Consider the following 17322-nt stretch of genomic DNA (forward strand, 5'->3'; position numbering starts at 1 on the left):
CACGAGATCAAAGCTTCCTTTATTTGGTAGATAAGATACCTTCTGGTTCTAAAATGACCCTTCCTTCATCATCTAGGGATGGAAGTGTTTTTTGCGCGGATTGATGGTCGCCCAGTGCCCTTTTAAGGTAGGAGACATGGAAGACGTTATGAACACGAATTTTCTCTGGAAGGATTAAACTATATGAAACTTGGCTAATCTTTTTATTGATCTGATATGGTCCATAGAACTTCGGTGCCAATTTATTTTTTCCATTTTTGTTTCAAGGATGATTGCTTGTATGGATGGAGCTTGACAAATACCCATTCTCCAACTTCAAATTGTCCTTCGGTTTTGTTTCGGTCCGCTTGTTGATTTATACGATTCCTTGCATTATTCAATTTTTCTTTTAGGGCTTGGACGATTTTTTTGGTTTCTTCTATTTGGTTTTTAACAACAAGTAGATTTTTCTGGACAGTAGCTAGATCCTTCCATTTTTGGAGGTTCGTACCCATACAACGCTTGGAATGGAGTTATTTTTGTTGATGTATGATAAGTAGAATTATACCACCATTCAGCGATATGCAACCACTAAGCCCACTTATTTTGTTTTTCTATAATGGAAAAACGTAGGTATGCTTCCAAACATTTATTGACAACCTTTGTTTGTCCATCTGTTTGACGGTGATAAGAGGAACCCATATTTAGGTAGGTTCTTATGTGGTTGCACAATTACTTCCAGAAATTACCCTTGAATTTGGCATCTCTATCACTCACAATGACTTTTGGAATACTGTGTAATTTATGTATATTTTTGAAAAATATTTCAACGATTTGTTTAGCTGAGTTTAATTTCTTTATTGCCATAAAGTGAGCATATTTGGTGAGTCTGTCGACCACTACGAAAATCTTGTCCTTGCCTTCAAATACAAGTAATCCCTCAATAAAGTCCATTGATATTTCTTCCCATTCTTGATTTAGAATGTTTAAGGGGTGAAGTAATCCATGTGTCATAATATTTTGACTTTTATTTCTTTGACATGTGTCACATTCTACTACATACTTCTGAATATCGCAACTCATCCCCTTCTAAAAGAATGATTGACATGCATTGTAGTAAGTTTTAAAGAATCACATGTCCGACTGACAGTGAATCATGTGACTCCTTGATTATCTTGGATTTAAACTTGGAGTTTTCATTCAAATAGATTCTTCCTTTGTACCATAGAATATCATTCTTCCATTCAAATTTTGAGTTGTTTGGAAGGTTATTGATTATCGCAGCTATTTCTGGATTCTTGGCATACTCACTTCGAATCTCATTAAGCCATTCAGGAACAACAACCAAGACTGCAAGTATTGTTGGTTCTTCGTCTTTCCTAGACAAGGGATCTGCTACTACATTGTCTTTCCCCTTTTATGTAGTATCTCCATGTCGAAGGTAGCAATTTTTTCAATCCATTTTTGTTGTTCTTCGAAAAGTGTTTTTTGGTGAAGGAGGTGTTGGAGACTGTTATGGTATGTTCGAATGGAGAACTTACTTCCAAAACGATATTGTCTCCACTTAGCCAACGCACACATAATAACGAGCATTTCCTTGTTGTATGTGGACTTAAGATGTTCTCTTTTATTAAGCTTCATACTTTCAAAAGATATTGGATGCCCTTCCTGCATTAACACTTCGCCTATAGTGAATCCGAAAGCATCACACTCAACGATGAATGGTTTAGAGAAATATGGAGTTGCCAATACCAGGGCATTAGACATAACTTCCTTCAGTTCTTCAAAACATCTTCCTGCTTCCTCATCCCATTGAAATGAATTCTTCTTTAAAAGGTTTGTTAGAGGTGCAGTTATATGTGCATAGTTTTTAATAAATCTTAGATAATATCACGTCAATCCTAAGAACCCTCTTAGCTTGGATATATTAACCGGTTTGGCCCATTCCTTTATAGCTTTGATTTTATTAGGGTCATTTCTTCCTTTCCAAAGGTGCATTTGGATTTTTTTGCGTAGAACTGATGCTCTTTCAGTAGTGTAAGAACTTTATCCAGATGTTGTAGGTGCTCCTTCTAAGCTTGACTTTAAACTAAAATATCATCAAATAATACTAATACAAACTTCCTAAGATATGGACGGAATAATTCGTTCATAGTGGCTTGGAATGTTGTTGGTGCATTGGTTAACCCAAATGGCATTACTTTAAATTCATAGTGACCTTCATGTGTTCAGAATGTTGTTTTTGGTATGTCTTCCAGCCTGATTTTGATTTGGTAATAGCCTAACCTTAAGTCCAATTTTGAGAAATATTTTGCACCATGTAGTTCATCCAACATTTTGTTGATAAAGGGAATTGGGAATTTGTTTTTAATCGTTATTTTGTTTAATCCTCTATAGTCAATGCATATCTTGAATGAACCATCCTTCTTCCTCACCAATACCACTGGAGCAGCATACAGACTCTTACTTTTCGAGATGATCCCACACTTTAAAAGGTCTTGGATTAATCTCTCAATTTACATCTTTTGGTGATGTCGATATCGATACAGCTTGATGTTGACGGGGTCTCACCTTGCTTTGACTTCTATTGTATGCTCAATTTCCCTGTTGGGAGGCATTTTCATAGGCAGGTCTTGAAATATCTTTTCATGCTTCTGAATTAATAAACTATTTATTAGTTCAAGTCTATTAATAAAATACTTGTTCATGGCTCCGATACCAGATGGAACACATGAATTTAGCAATTGACAGCCATGGATACATATTTTATTAATAAATGAATAGATGATGTTTACATTTTGTGATGTTTACATTTTGTGGGAGGTCCTAGCTATACACTGCCTTGGGTGCCTCTTGGTGAATGGGCATGATCTTTGATCATGCCCTTTGCCTAATAACTTATAAACTAACTATTTTTTTATATAACATGCAACTACCAAGACTACTAACTTAAATTATCAACCTAGGGTTCTTACAAACTTAATAGGTGACAAAACTATACATGCATCATGCAATGTGTCCTTCTTTTTTTGATCTGATGCAATGAAGTGAACGCCATTAAATCCAAACCTAAACTAATTGCAGAAATGAAAATGTTTCTCTATTTGTAGAAAGGAAACCTAATTACTTTTACAGAGAGGAAATCTTGCTTACTTATGCATAAAGGAAAGGATATTCTACTTTGCATGAATGTAAATGTTAATTGTATTTGTAGAAATGTAAATATTAACCTATTTGCAGAGTGTAAATGGTACATCAAAAGGAAGCCTAACATATGAAATAGAAATAACAATGTTGGAAATGGAAACCATAGCTTAAGATGTATGAAACAAAATGAATCATTCTTCAATCATTGCCTTCAAGATAGATTTTTTCAATAAAGTTCATAAGGTGCTTCATAAATTAATCATGAAAATCATCATTATGCTCTTCAAGTCATGAATCTATCCAGTAACCATAACTGCAGAGGTGAATTGAAGTTAAAAAGGGGCAAGGCTTAAGTGGTTTTTGGTCTTACTCAATCATGGTCTTGGAGCCTAGGTATCATTATTCAAGCCTAAGGGATAAAAACAAGCTTTTGGAGTAGATCTGGTCAAGCTTACACATGTTACAGGTGTGATATAAGACTGTTAGAGGAGGTGTTAGAGGAGACCCTGTTTTTTCTATAGGAGTGAGGTAGCTTGCCGAATGCCCACATAAATCAAATGAAAATGAGATGGGACCTTTTTTTATTATTAAATAGGATGTCCTAGGAATCCGTTCCAAGTGGAATCACTCAAAAATACCCCTGTTAACACATGTTAAAAAATAACATAAAATTACTACTCTAAAAACAAGAAATTCAAGAACTATTGAGCTAGTTAACCTACCAAATTCCTAACCTAATAAAGTGAAAATGATATGGGGTAAAATTTGTTATTAACTTGACTATTTTTATGACCCAATACAAGTGGAATCAACTCAAATGAATCTCATTAACACGTTCTAAAAAATAATAGAAAATTACTATTATTTTGCTACAAGGGACTCCCAGAAATTCTAAATTTGTGAACTAGTAAACCAATCCAAGTAGCTCAATGATGAATATGACTTTTAAAATATGTTCTAAGGATGCATCATGCTTGTGACTCTGTAAATAACCTGAAAAACAACTCATTATAATCATTTAACCAATATGACCTACAACAAAAGAAGCATGAATAGTAAATGCAGAAATAAGAGATACAAGTAAAAAAGACATTCAAAGAAAATAAATAGATTCAACAAGAGGGATCTGAGGCTCCTGGGATGGCCAAGCCCAAGGAAACGCATAGTCCTATGAAGGAAAACAAGATTTAGAAGCTAAAAATGGCATCAAACTTCATTATTTGAATTAATCCAAGTACATCCATCCTAGAAATGAAAGTAGAGCTGCTAAATAACAAGTTTTCTCCACAAGAAGACTAAGAAATAACTGCCCCTAGAGGCCAATTCGAATTGGTACTTATACAAAGTGATGAGGAAGAATTCTCCTTGAAAGGAGGCAACTTTCCCCTCCAAAATCCCTCAAGAAGTGGATCTAGTTCTCAAGACTAGGTATTTGCATTAAATGATAGGGAACACATTCCTCAATTTTCTCAATCAGTGGAGCTCCAAAATTTTTCAATAATTTCATGATATTTTTTCATTTATTATCCAATCTTGGCCCATCCCGTAGTAGGGAGAAATTCCCTATATTATCTCATTCATAATTTACTCAATATTCTCCCAATATTTTGCAAAAATAAATAATATTAGGCACACAATATGCAATTATATATAAACCTTCCTAAGAACATATTAAAGCTAAAAAATATTATTAAGTGTATAAGGATATATTTAATATAGCCTTTACGTGCCTAAGAAAGGTTATATGGGCCTTAATTTGTCTCTAATTTGAAGGCCCATTATGAAGTAATGGATAAATGGAAGAATGATGAACAAGTATGGACACTCATTCAAAAGTTGCAGTAAGATCCATGTGCATCTAATTCATTTATTTAGAAAAATAATTAAATATGGTGCAAACATCACCTATAGCTATGTAAGAACTCATAACTTAAATAAAAGTTTCTTTTGGAATTGCACACCTCTCCTATAGGAGGGCACTCAAGATTTTTAAAAACTTACCATATGGTTAAGAAGATTTTTTTTTGGGATGGACTTAAATATGATATTCAGAAGTTTGTGGCGGAATGTTTGGGTTTTTAACAAAATAAAGTTGAGAAAATTAAGACCTGGGGTCTTTTACAACCATTATCCATTCCAAGTCAACGATGTGAAGAAGTCTTAATGGATTTTATCACAGGTTTATTGAAGTTTGAAGGAAATAGTGTTGTCTTGGTGGTAGTTGATAGACTTACCAAGTATGCACACTTTTGTGCACTATCTCATCCTTTCAAATCCAATACAGTCGCTATTGCATTTATGGAAACAGTTCAAAAGCTACATGGAAGCCCAAAAATTATTGTAACTGATACAGATCTCATTTTCACCGGAAATTTTTAAATAGAATTATTTTCTTTCCTTGGTACTCAAATAACTCATAGCTCATTTTATCATCCTCAATCTCATTGGGAAAACTGAGATAGTAAACAGATGTTTGGAAGGATATCTTAATTTATTTGTATCTAATAAACGAACACAATGGATCAAGTAGTTACCCTGACATAATGGTGGCATAACACTTCCTTCCATACTGCAATAAAAATGACCCCATTTATGGTTCTTTATGGGTATCTTCCACCATCGATCACATTGTCTTTAAGAGACAATTCTAAGGTTCAAGCACTTGAAGATCACATTAATCATCAACAACAAGGTTTCCAACTCTCAAAAGATAACCTAACTCTAACACAAAATCAAATGAAACAACATGCATATCAACATCACAGTGAAAGAATTTTTTGATGTGGGTGGTTGGATATTTTTACGACGACAGCCTTACAAACAAATTTCCCTCAAGCAAGCCACGAAGGATAATCAATTATCACCCAAGTACTATGGCCCTTATAAGGTGTTGCAAAAGATTGGTACTATGGCATACAAATTGGAGTTGCCTACATCTTCGTGAGTACACCCAGTTTTCCATGTTTCATGCTTTAAGAAGGTTATAGGTGACAGGCTTCAAGTTAAAACTATATTTCCAGAACTTGATGAAGAAGGAAAATTTGTATTGGATCCTGAATCAATCATAAAAACAAGAATCTAACAACTACAAAATAGATCAATTACAGAGTATCTCACTAAGTGGAAGAACTTACCTACTGAAGACTCCACATGGGAGGATGAGGATTTTATTCAGAAGCATCCAAAACTACTCAAGCGTTGAGGACAACACTATTTTGAAGGAGAGGGACATGATAGATCCATATATTACTAGTGTAGCCTTTATATTGTTATTATTGTGCCCCATAGAAGCCCACTATTGTTATTTTTGTGCTCTTATATTTTATTTTATTTTATGTAAGCCCTAATTATATTTTGACTCCTTAGACTCCTATATATACCAAGGAGGTTTTTTCATTTGAATCATCCAAGACATGTTCATTTATGTGATGTAAAGGAGGTCTCCCCCTCAAAGAGGTTTATTTTCAGGTTGTTGATCTATCTTTTCTTTTGTTTCGTGATTTGGTTACATAACAAAAGTGAACTCTCCACCTATGTTTGACCTTACACACTTTAATTTGCAGTGAATTTGGTTCTCATCCTTATCCTTAAAAGTTTTAACTTTTCGAGCGCTTTATATTTCTCTTTTAGAAATGCAACCCACGTAAGTTAGGTATAATCATCAATACTTAACATGAAATATGTCTCACTGATTGGAGTCTCAGTTCTTGTGGGCCGACATAAGTCTGTATGAACTAATTGCATTAGCATAGTGAGTGATTTCTCCTTGGTATTGAAAGGCACTTGTATTTGCTTTCCAATTTGACATGATTTATAAATGGTATTGCTTGCCTTAGTAATCTTAGGTAAGTCCTTTACAACTTCCTTTATGTTGATCTTCACAATATGGTTGAAACTTAAATGTTACAGTTTGTTGTGCCACAACTAACTTTCATCAAGCTTCCTAAGATAATAATTATCATTGTCTTCTTAGAGTGTGTACACATTATTTGTAGCTCTCACACCCTTTTCTATTACCTTTCCTATGCTTTTGAATTTATCTCACAACCTTTGGACCGAAAGGTAACATCATACTTTTGATCACAATTTTGGATCACACTTAAAATATTGTGCTTGAATCCTTCCACAAAGAGAAACTTCTAGGCTCATTGTTCCTTACCCCTTAATGTTGCATGGGGAATCATTGCCAAAAATGACACTTCCTATCTTTTTTATCCAGTGACAAAAAATTGTTTCTATCACCAATCATATACCTAGAGAAACCACTGTCCAGATACTAATGGATCCCTTGATTTTGGCTATACAACATTATGCCACATTATTCCTTCTTTTAAGCTTTTTCAAGTCTCCAAGTCTTTGGTTCTTCTTGATTTTTTTAATCTAAGGAGTTGTTTTTATTTTTCTAGTCCTACACTCAGTTGTTGTATGTCCATAATTGTGATAGTTTTAGCATTCAAAATCATCAAATAAGGGAGAAAAAGGGTTGGCATTCCTGAGATTGTTTCTATCTGAATTTACAAATATATTGTCTCCACTTGATTAATAATATTATTTCATTCTATTTCTCATCAATTTGTTTCCAAAATATGTTCTACAATGTACAACTTTGTGCCCAAAATTTGTACATGAAAAAAAATAACCATTAAAAATATTTTGGTATCCAAAAGCTTATTTCCTTTACGAGTGTGGCCTGCTAATTCTTGGATAACTTTCTTTGGGAGAGAAATGGTGTCTCTTTTGGTTTCTTACATGTTCTTTATGGTTGTTTGAACTATTGTTATGAATTTTTAATTGTCGTTACTGAGATGAATCGTTGTCCCTTACCTTTCTCTGCTATTGTTGTTTTCCTTTGGGTGCATTATTAGCCAATCCTTTTACCACTTCAACATAGCTAATTGATCCTTTATCTCTAGATTTTTTGATACTTGATTCTCCTGCATAGCTTAGACTAATTTTTATGAGAGGAGATCTTTGAATACTTAGAATATCATCCAGCTTATTGGATCCTATAATAAACTATATATTTTGGTTAAACTAACCCTTGGCCTTTTCTAATTCCTTTCTGAGGGAGACAATAACCTCGTCTTCTAACTTTTCACACTCCTTGCTTTTCTCCTTTAGCTGTTGTAATAGGGTATCTTCAAATTTCTTTACTTATTTCAACTTTCACTTTTTAAAGAATAAGTGATGAATCTTCTAATTCATCCTTTTCCTTTCCAAAATTTGCAAGAATATCCTTCTGCTTTTCATTCTTTTTTTTTAGCCTTTGAATTTCTGTTAATGGACTGATCAACTCACCCTCTAGGTCTACTTCTGTTTCTTCTTCATAAAACACATTTTGTCCTTCATCTAGATTATCCAAAGCCATGAGCATTAAATCCTTCATCACTTTCATTTTTTATTTTGTTCTTTCTTTGTCAAAGGATTAATCATCTTCATCTTTTGAGGAATGGCTATCTTCTTTAGTATAAAAACACTTATTTTTTAGCTTATTTCCCCTTTTTACTTTCCTATATTGGTTATTTCCTTTAAGATCACCTTCATGTTTTTCTTTCTTGTAATGGAATTTTTATGCATAATGACCTACTTCTTCATAATTAAAACATTTGAAGGATAACTTACCTTTGTACTTTCTAAATCCTCTCATCAGCCTTCTAACAAACTTTTCCTCTTCTTCATCAAATTGATAACTATTGCCTTCAGGTTCTTCCTTGCTCTTCCTATCAACTTTGAATGTATCATCCCTTGATATAGATTTACCTTTTGAAGTTGGCATTTCACAGGCTATCAACATTCCATGCAATTGATCCAACATCAATGTTTTGAAATCTTACATCTCTTCAATGGTTGACACCTTGGCATCAAATTTGGCTAGTAGAGATCTCAACACATTTTGAACTACAAAGAATTCCTCCACAACTTTAACAAGTCCTTTAATGGTATTGACTATTTCATCCACTCAAATAAAAAAATTGGTTATATCATAATCCTCTTTCATCTTTAATGCTTCAAATTCCATTTTGTAGCATTGGATTTTTTATTTTTTCACTTTATTATCTCCTTCACGATTTGTCATCATCTTATACCATATGTTTTTAGCTGTCATGTAGTGCATGCCCTTAACCAACTTGAATTCAAGCATTCCACTTAGGATTTCATTCATTGCTTTAGCATTGCTGGTAAATGCTAGCTTATCATCTTTAACGATCAATGCATCTACATTATCATATCTATTTTGTAATGTGTCCTAGACATATGCACCAAGAGACATTAAATAGGTTCTCATTTGTACCTTCTAAAATGCATAATTTGTTCCAGTGAACATGGAGGCTTTGCTAGTGGAACTTCCTTCCTAGTTAGCCATTGTCCTAGATCTACCTTCCAATTGTTAGACTATTGTTGAAAGAACGGACTTTGATACCAATTGTTAGAAATCAGTATAATACTGAGAGGGGCAGGGCGAATCTTTATTATGTACTTTTAACAATTTTTAAGATTATTTATGTTATAACCAAATAATAACACCACAACACCATAAGTCAAACAACAAATGCACATCAGACACACTTTACGTGGAAACCCATAAAGGGAGAAAACCAAATTTTTTATTTATGTCCTTTATGTAAATGCAAGCTCCAACCTATTGTTACATTAGATTTACTAGCACCAACCAGAAGGAGACACTCTCCCCTTAATTTGCAAGTACCCACCTACTGGAGGCACCTACTCCACAATTAGCAGGGACTAACCTACTGAAGGTGCCAACATTTTTCTCTTTTTAGGCACTAGCCTGAAGGAAGCAACCATGTGCCCCCTTTTCTATTTACCCTTTACATAAGAGGGGGCCTCCATAATTAACACACACCATTTGATCTCGAGCCTCAACTAGACCAATAGGGATCGAACATGAAACATGTGCACCACTTATTTGATATGTGAGGTTTAACTCCCACACATTTTTGAACTTTTCCACTCGTTGATTGTGTGATCCTCCCTGATTCGCTTATGAGTGTTTCACAATCACACACACAAAATAGGAAATTTGATGTTTTCAATTTGATCAAAGGAATTTTGTAGCTTTTCCATGAACCCACACAATTTACCCATCCGCATCATTTCATGGAACAACTCAATCACATCTTTGCACACATGCAATGCCCATACTTCCTTTGACATCAATGCCAATAGTTGTCACCAATGACACCTATGCAACACATTGATGAATTCCACTCAAAAAAATCATTTTTGGTAGAGCTTAAGAAAATGGAAATAGATTTTGGCTCCAATTTTGATTTAGGCTATGATAAAGGAAGAAATTTCATCGATGTAGAGCCCACTGCCACCATCATGACCAAAAAGATCCAACTAGAAGAGCCTGAAATGCTTGAAGAGGGGGAGCACCTCTTCCATTCAAAAAAGTGGGTGAGGGGGATCACCTCTTCCATAAGGCTCAAGGAGTAGGATCCCTCGGCCTCGCGGGGTCTCGGCTCTTGCTAAGCCATAAATTATTGATATATCTAGCATACAGATTGTTGGATATACTCTTGGTATTTTAGTGACAATTACTAGGTTTGATCTTGGGCCTTGCCTAGATTACTCCAACGAGTTGCTGATTGACCATGGTAAGAATAAAAATAAAAATAATAATAATAACAATACTAATTTTGAATATTTATATAATAATATTATAACAATATTTAAGAAGAAGAAAATGTATTTATATATTAAAAGTAATATAATAATGTAAAATTAACTATTTGTTAATAATGGTTATTAATTATGATATTTAAAGCTAGAATAGTAATTATATTTTAAAATATAGATTTATAATGTTTATAAAGAATTAACGAGATATTTAAAATATATTTAAAAATATAATGAAATTTGTACACTCTCAAGAAAGAAGTTTTATATTATCATCCAATTTTAAGGTCATGGCCAAGCGAGAAACCACATTGGTGTATGAGGCCTCCACCTCCACATAGTGATTTGACTGCTATGAAGGCATACATACTCTACCCCCCTTTGGTTTTGAACCTGTGACCTCTTAGGAGGAAACACATGCTCTTAACCATGAGTTTCACTCAAGTATATAAAATTCATCTTAATCTCAGATTTATCAAGTGTCGAAAGGGATAAAATCTATTGAGATGAAAAAACATGCTCTTAATCATTAGGCTATAAAATTCATCTTAATCTCGGATTTATCAAGTGTTGACAGGTTCAAATCTATTGAGATGCAAGCTTTTTTCAAGTGCAAAACTTGGAAAAATATTTACACCTAGAGGAATTGGATACCTCTCCATGCCTGATAGATCAAGAGATAACATGGATCTCTCTCTCTCTCTCTCTCTCTCTCTACACACACACACACACACTCTAGGTGTATAAGGAAGGAATTACAAATCTCTTTCATTTTAAACAACACACCAAGAAAATAATTTAATTATAAGATTTTTTTATTTTCAATTGCTTTATATATATTACATTGGTCATCTGAGTTTCACTTGGGTGGTTGGGTAGAATACTTGTTATTATCCCCACATAGATTTGAGTTTTGTAAATTCACATGTTGACATGGGACACAATAAGGTTGAGATGATACCCAATGCGTGTCCTTATTAAAATATTGTATTCACTTTTCTCTCCTTTCATATATCAAATTAAAATTTTTCTATTATATTTACGTGCATAGATCCATTTCTTCCAGTCAAAATTTATTTAAAGTGCAAAAAACAATTCTTTTCTATATATAGTTATAAATGAAGTTGATATTCACATAAGTGGATCTATTTAGAGAATATTTTATCTTTATTTCAATAGGGACCAAGTTGAGGACGAAAATACTTATGCATTGCCTTCCCATTGGGTTGTAGAATGAGCCTCTAGGCTCAATAAATACATATCTTACTCATTATTATTCATATTAAAAAAATGTTATCTATATTTTTAAATGCACATTCCTTCTTATTGGGAAATAGAAAGCAACTCTATATACTAAGTATTGAAAGAAGTACACATCTCAGTTTCAACATGCATATTGAAATATTTCATTTATACCCTTATATTAAAAAACAATTGCTATTAATATTTTCAATGTTATATATCAACTTTATATAGTAAATTAGACATTTCCTTCTTTCAAAATAGTAGGTAAAAAGCAATTGATCTCCATATATAAAATAATTATATTAATTAACATAGATGAAAAAATTACACATCACTCTCCATCTAAAATATAAATATAAGATTTTTTTACTTTCAATTAATTTCTTTCTTTTTCTATATAAAGATATAAAATTGTCCATATATATATATGAGAAAAGAATCACACCTCCTTATATTAAATTGTAATAACAATTATGTGTTAACTCCATTTTAAATAATGAAATAATTATCTATTTTTTTTTTTTAAAATAATTGTATATAAAATTAAAAATATCCAACTATATTATTTATCAATATAGATCCATCTTAAACACTGATCTAACATAAGCGGAAAGGGATCAAATTTCTTCACATGCAAAATATTTTAGAGTGTAAAATACAATGTGTTATTTTTCATTGTTTAAATTATATTTTTGAAGGCTAAATAGAGTATATATAGGACCAAATGAAAATTTTAACCATAATTTTTTTTTTTTTTTTTTATATATAGATATATATGAAATTGATATCGACATAAATTAGTTTAAATAGATCTTCAAATAGTTTATTTAAATCTCTGGTTGAAATATATTTGAAAAATATAAGATTTAAACATTTGAGTCACGCATTTTTTTTACTTTTAATTACTTTATAGCATATTCATTTTTGTTTAATTATTGTTGACATTAGTTTTCTATTTAAAACATAATTTTTATTTCTGTAAAATGAACCTTTCCGCTCAATAACAAACATTTACAGATTTACTCCACATAAATAATTTGTTTCATAATTTTTCCGAAACAAAATTAGAATAGTCATTAGCCTTTAAGTTGCCTTCTAATAACCGCCTTCTCATAACCACCAACCGTTGGGTTAGGTAACCTTCCAGATTAAGTTGCCTTCTCATAACCGCCAACAGTTGGGTAGGTAAGCTTCCAATAATTTTTTGATGAAGTTTCATTAAAATTATTAAGTAGCCAATGACTTAGTGATTCAATTTCTGTGAGCATCAATGTGATGAATGCTAATGAAAAATGGGTGGTCATATGAGATACTTATCACCCTGCTTGTGCCTATCGAATTCAAAGAAAGGCTTCGGATTTTCAGCAGTTGTGAGGGTAAGAAGGGCTCGCTTTTTACCACGGCACTGTATTTGATTGGCCGACAAGAAGTGTAGAAGAAAGGGACTTCCTTTTTTGGGCTTTGGGGGGCGAAATTTGACCCGTACATGTACATGGATTTCTTGTTTCTTTCGTCCTCCATGGAATTCACTACACGATACAATAATACTATTACCACCGACGCTAACCTTTCACCTACTGTCTTTCTTTCCTTCTCGCCAAACCAAATCAGCCCACCGTTTCATTTACCCTCCGCGGCCACTTAAATCCACTGTTTACATCACAATCCGCGGCCACTTAAATCCACTGTTTACATCACAATCCGCGGCCACTAAAACCTGCTGGGCAGGCACTCGGTTTTCAAGAATAGTCCCAATTAAGTACTTCTTCCCAGTCTATACATCATATAATATCTGCACTCCTGCCTTTTCCAGCCCACGGTAAACGCCTACTTTTACTTTCTCTACTTATATACCTCTATTGTTCCCTACAAATTTCCAGTTGAACTTCATTCCATTTCTTCATGAGATACCCATTTAGCTCATTGATACAGCACTCCGTTTTCCAGTCTTCCTGCATCCTGAATATCTGGTGCTTTTAATTAATTAAGCTTTTATAGCAGCTTGGCCCTTTTCAGTTTTTGTGATAACCTCCAGCAGCAGCATCCTGCAGGTTTTCCATGGATCTGGCTATGGATGTTTATATTCCAGAAGATTATGTGAGAAGGCGCTGCAAGCCAAATATATCGATGGAGAAACGAGATGACCGACTTTCTTCCAACGATATGGTGGCCGCGGGCGAGAAGAAGTTCCAGCTGCTAGGCAATAAGAATATGATGATGTCTGCTTCTACTAGTCATAACAATAGCAGCAGCTTCAAGGAGGACATTATTTTTCATTATTTCAATCCATAAACTCTTGCCCGACCATATCCATAGCTTCCTTGGTCTACAGCGCCGAATATCAGAGAAGTAGAATGTCTACACTCTGAAACAAAAAAATTGTAAATTTTGTGAGCATTTATTCATTTTGCCCCAACTATTCTTATGCAATTTTGCTTGTGTACTCGAATGTGAACTATCTGCTTTTCCTTCGGCTTCGTTGTTTGGAGATAATTTATCAAACAATATTTGATTTAAAGGCTACATTACAAAAGCAATACCATCGATTCAGATCTGCCAAGTGCACGGGAAGAGGTAACTTCTATATCTAATAAAATCCAAGCTTGCCCATGTATCGAAATTACTTGTATATAATGCAATCCAAACTTGTTCCACTATATCAATGAGTAATTATTGTGCACATATTGTGCTTAGGGTTTTAAGGGTTTGTTCAGACAGAAGTAAGAATTATACTGATACATATCTTGCGATTAGAGTTTCAAGGGTTGGCTCTGACAGTGAAATTATTCCTCCAAACTATGTTGTTAATCTGATAAATCGTAACCTAAGATCTTTAAATTATTTACCACTAACCGTTTGTGTAATAGGTGACCATTAAGCCAACATTTATCCACTGGTCATTTTATGGAGTTCGAAAATTCCACAAAGTTTCGCTTCCAAAAGAAACACAGTTTTTGGAGACGAATTTTTGGTGACATGACAGGACAGATAATATTGTAAGCCTGTCCTGGGAATCAATTCCATTTCATTTCACTGCGTTCTGATTCTGTTCTGAAATTTCATCATCTCGCTACTAGCTCTCCCCTGCATACAGCAATCAATTTGGGAAAATATGCATATCAACAATAGTTGCCCAATTTCTCTCCAGTAGCAGATCATATTCACAGACGGGACTATTTGGAGAAATACATGGTCTAACATGCTGAGAGATATGGATGCGACTTTTCTGTATGGTTTCCATTTTAAATGTTGCTGTATTTGGAGACGGGTACAGAGTGTTGCGGTCCTGGTTTTTTATCTTAAAGTCTTCACATAACCGGATTCATAGGGGTATGAAATGGTCGCGGGGTGATCACTTGGTTACGCAAGCACCGTTTAAAAAAAATACGCGTAGGCATACATGTCATCCCCTGCCTAGCATCCAATCACCGTACTTTCATGTGGATGATATATATAGTTTCAAACTTAAATGTTATTATATTTGCACACGGGCTAAAGAGTGTGGCGGCCCCACTTTTGAAATCGAAGGCCCGGATTCGGTTGGGTATAACACGGTAACTTTTTGGTTTAAAAAATGGACTCGGAGATTGATTACTCAAATGATCCCTATGAGAGTCTTCAAATCTGGTCTAACCCTAGGAGGCCCTCACAATTGACACATTCGACACTTCGGGAGTAGCCACAATCATGTTAGACCTCCTCCCCTCGTAAAATGGCTATTCCCCTTAACACTTTGTGTGCTATTCCTTTGATCTCCTCCACTTGCCTTCTCCTCCACCCTCATGCCCTTCATCGATTACCTTCTCAATCTGCAGACCCCCTATCTCACTTGGTACTCCATCACAATATCCCCCTTATACTTTCCTATCTTCAATAAAGGTTTTCCTTTCTCCTTCTCTCATACCCTTTGATGATTTCAAAGACCTGACCACCTCGTCTCGATAAACCCCCCTGCTTACCTGCGTCTACTAGTTTTCTTTGTGACATTCTTACCTAGGAAATGCACTGTGGGGATACCTCCTCAAATAGTGGATCACCTCCCCTCCAGTTGGCATCGACGATTGTACTCAAAATTAGTAAAAAATGCATGAAGCGAAAGGTTGAAGAACCAAACCTAGTTTTGGGAATCGACATCAAACTCAACAACATCTCCAAGATTGAAGACACAATAGTGGTTGGCAAGTTTGACAGTAAATGAATGGATATGCAGTCATGAGGAGTTGGACTACAAAAAAAATTCCTCGATGTTGGCATACTCGCCCAGGGATTCATTTTCACTAAGGCATGGATGGGTTGACTCACATCCTCTAGGGTGGATGCAAACAAACTACTATAGAGGTGATGGTAGCGGGGTTCTCAGACACTTCCTAAACAATTGTTCAGTGGTTTTTGATGCTCACTTTGATTATCTTTCAGTGTTTTTGATTTGGGTTAGGTTCCCACCCCTTCCCCTGTAGTTTAGGTTCAAAGAGGTTTTACCAAAATATGGTAACATTCTAGGTTTTTTTAGAAGGCACTTTCCTCCTCTAAGAGAATAAGATACATGGTGATGGCTAGAGTGCTAGTGGGACTCAATTTGGTATTAGATCTTCCAGATTCAATTTCCATTAAAGCGGGCTTAAAAAATCACAAGTAGGCCCTCGGCTATGAGGGAATACCATACAAGAAGAGAACCCTCATAATGGAGAAGGAGAATGGATGTTGCCTAAAAGTAGAGCCTTTTGGTTTACAACATGGGATGACAACAAAAGAGTTTTCCACATAATAGCTAACCATCGAAAGGCCATAAACACTATATGGGAAATAAATAAGGCCGATGGTTCAAAAGTCACCTCCCTTAAGGAAATCTCTAAAGATGGCATAACATATTTTAAGGACATTTTCAAATTGCAATGGTGAGCAAACATTGAAAAGATTCTCCAAATGGTTTCCCTCTTTCCCCATTTTATCAATGACGGTAATGAAGAGCTAATGAAATAAATTATGAAACTAAAGCTCGAAACTATTCTTCATAATTTCAAAAAGATAAAAGACTTGGTCTAGATAGCCTTTCCATTGAATTATATCTGGCTTTATTTGAATTTATCCGCGATGATTTACTGCAAATTACGGAATACTCTAGACAACACAGGAGAGTTCCTTCAACTCTATCTTTATCACCCTTATTCCAAATTAGATAACCTTTACTCCTTTGGCTGCCCATCTCTCTCTGTAATTCTATTTATAAAATTATCTTAAAGATCATAGCCCTTTGTTTAAATCCTTATATATTTGAGCACATATCTTTAGAAAATTTCTCTTATTTAA

This window comes from Pinus tabuliformis, chromosome 9, assembly GCF_031772625.1.
Source record: "Pinus tabuliformis cultivar Carrire ecotype Pingquan chromosome 9, CPIR1, whole genome shotgun sequence".
Taxonomy (NCBI): Eukaryota; Viridiplantae; Streptophyta; class Pinopsida; order Pinales; family Pinaceae; genus Pinus; species Pinus tabuliformis.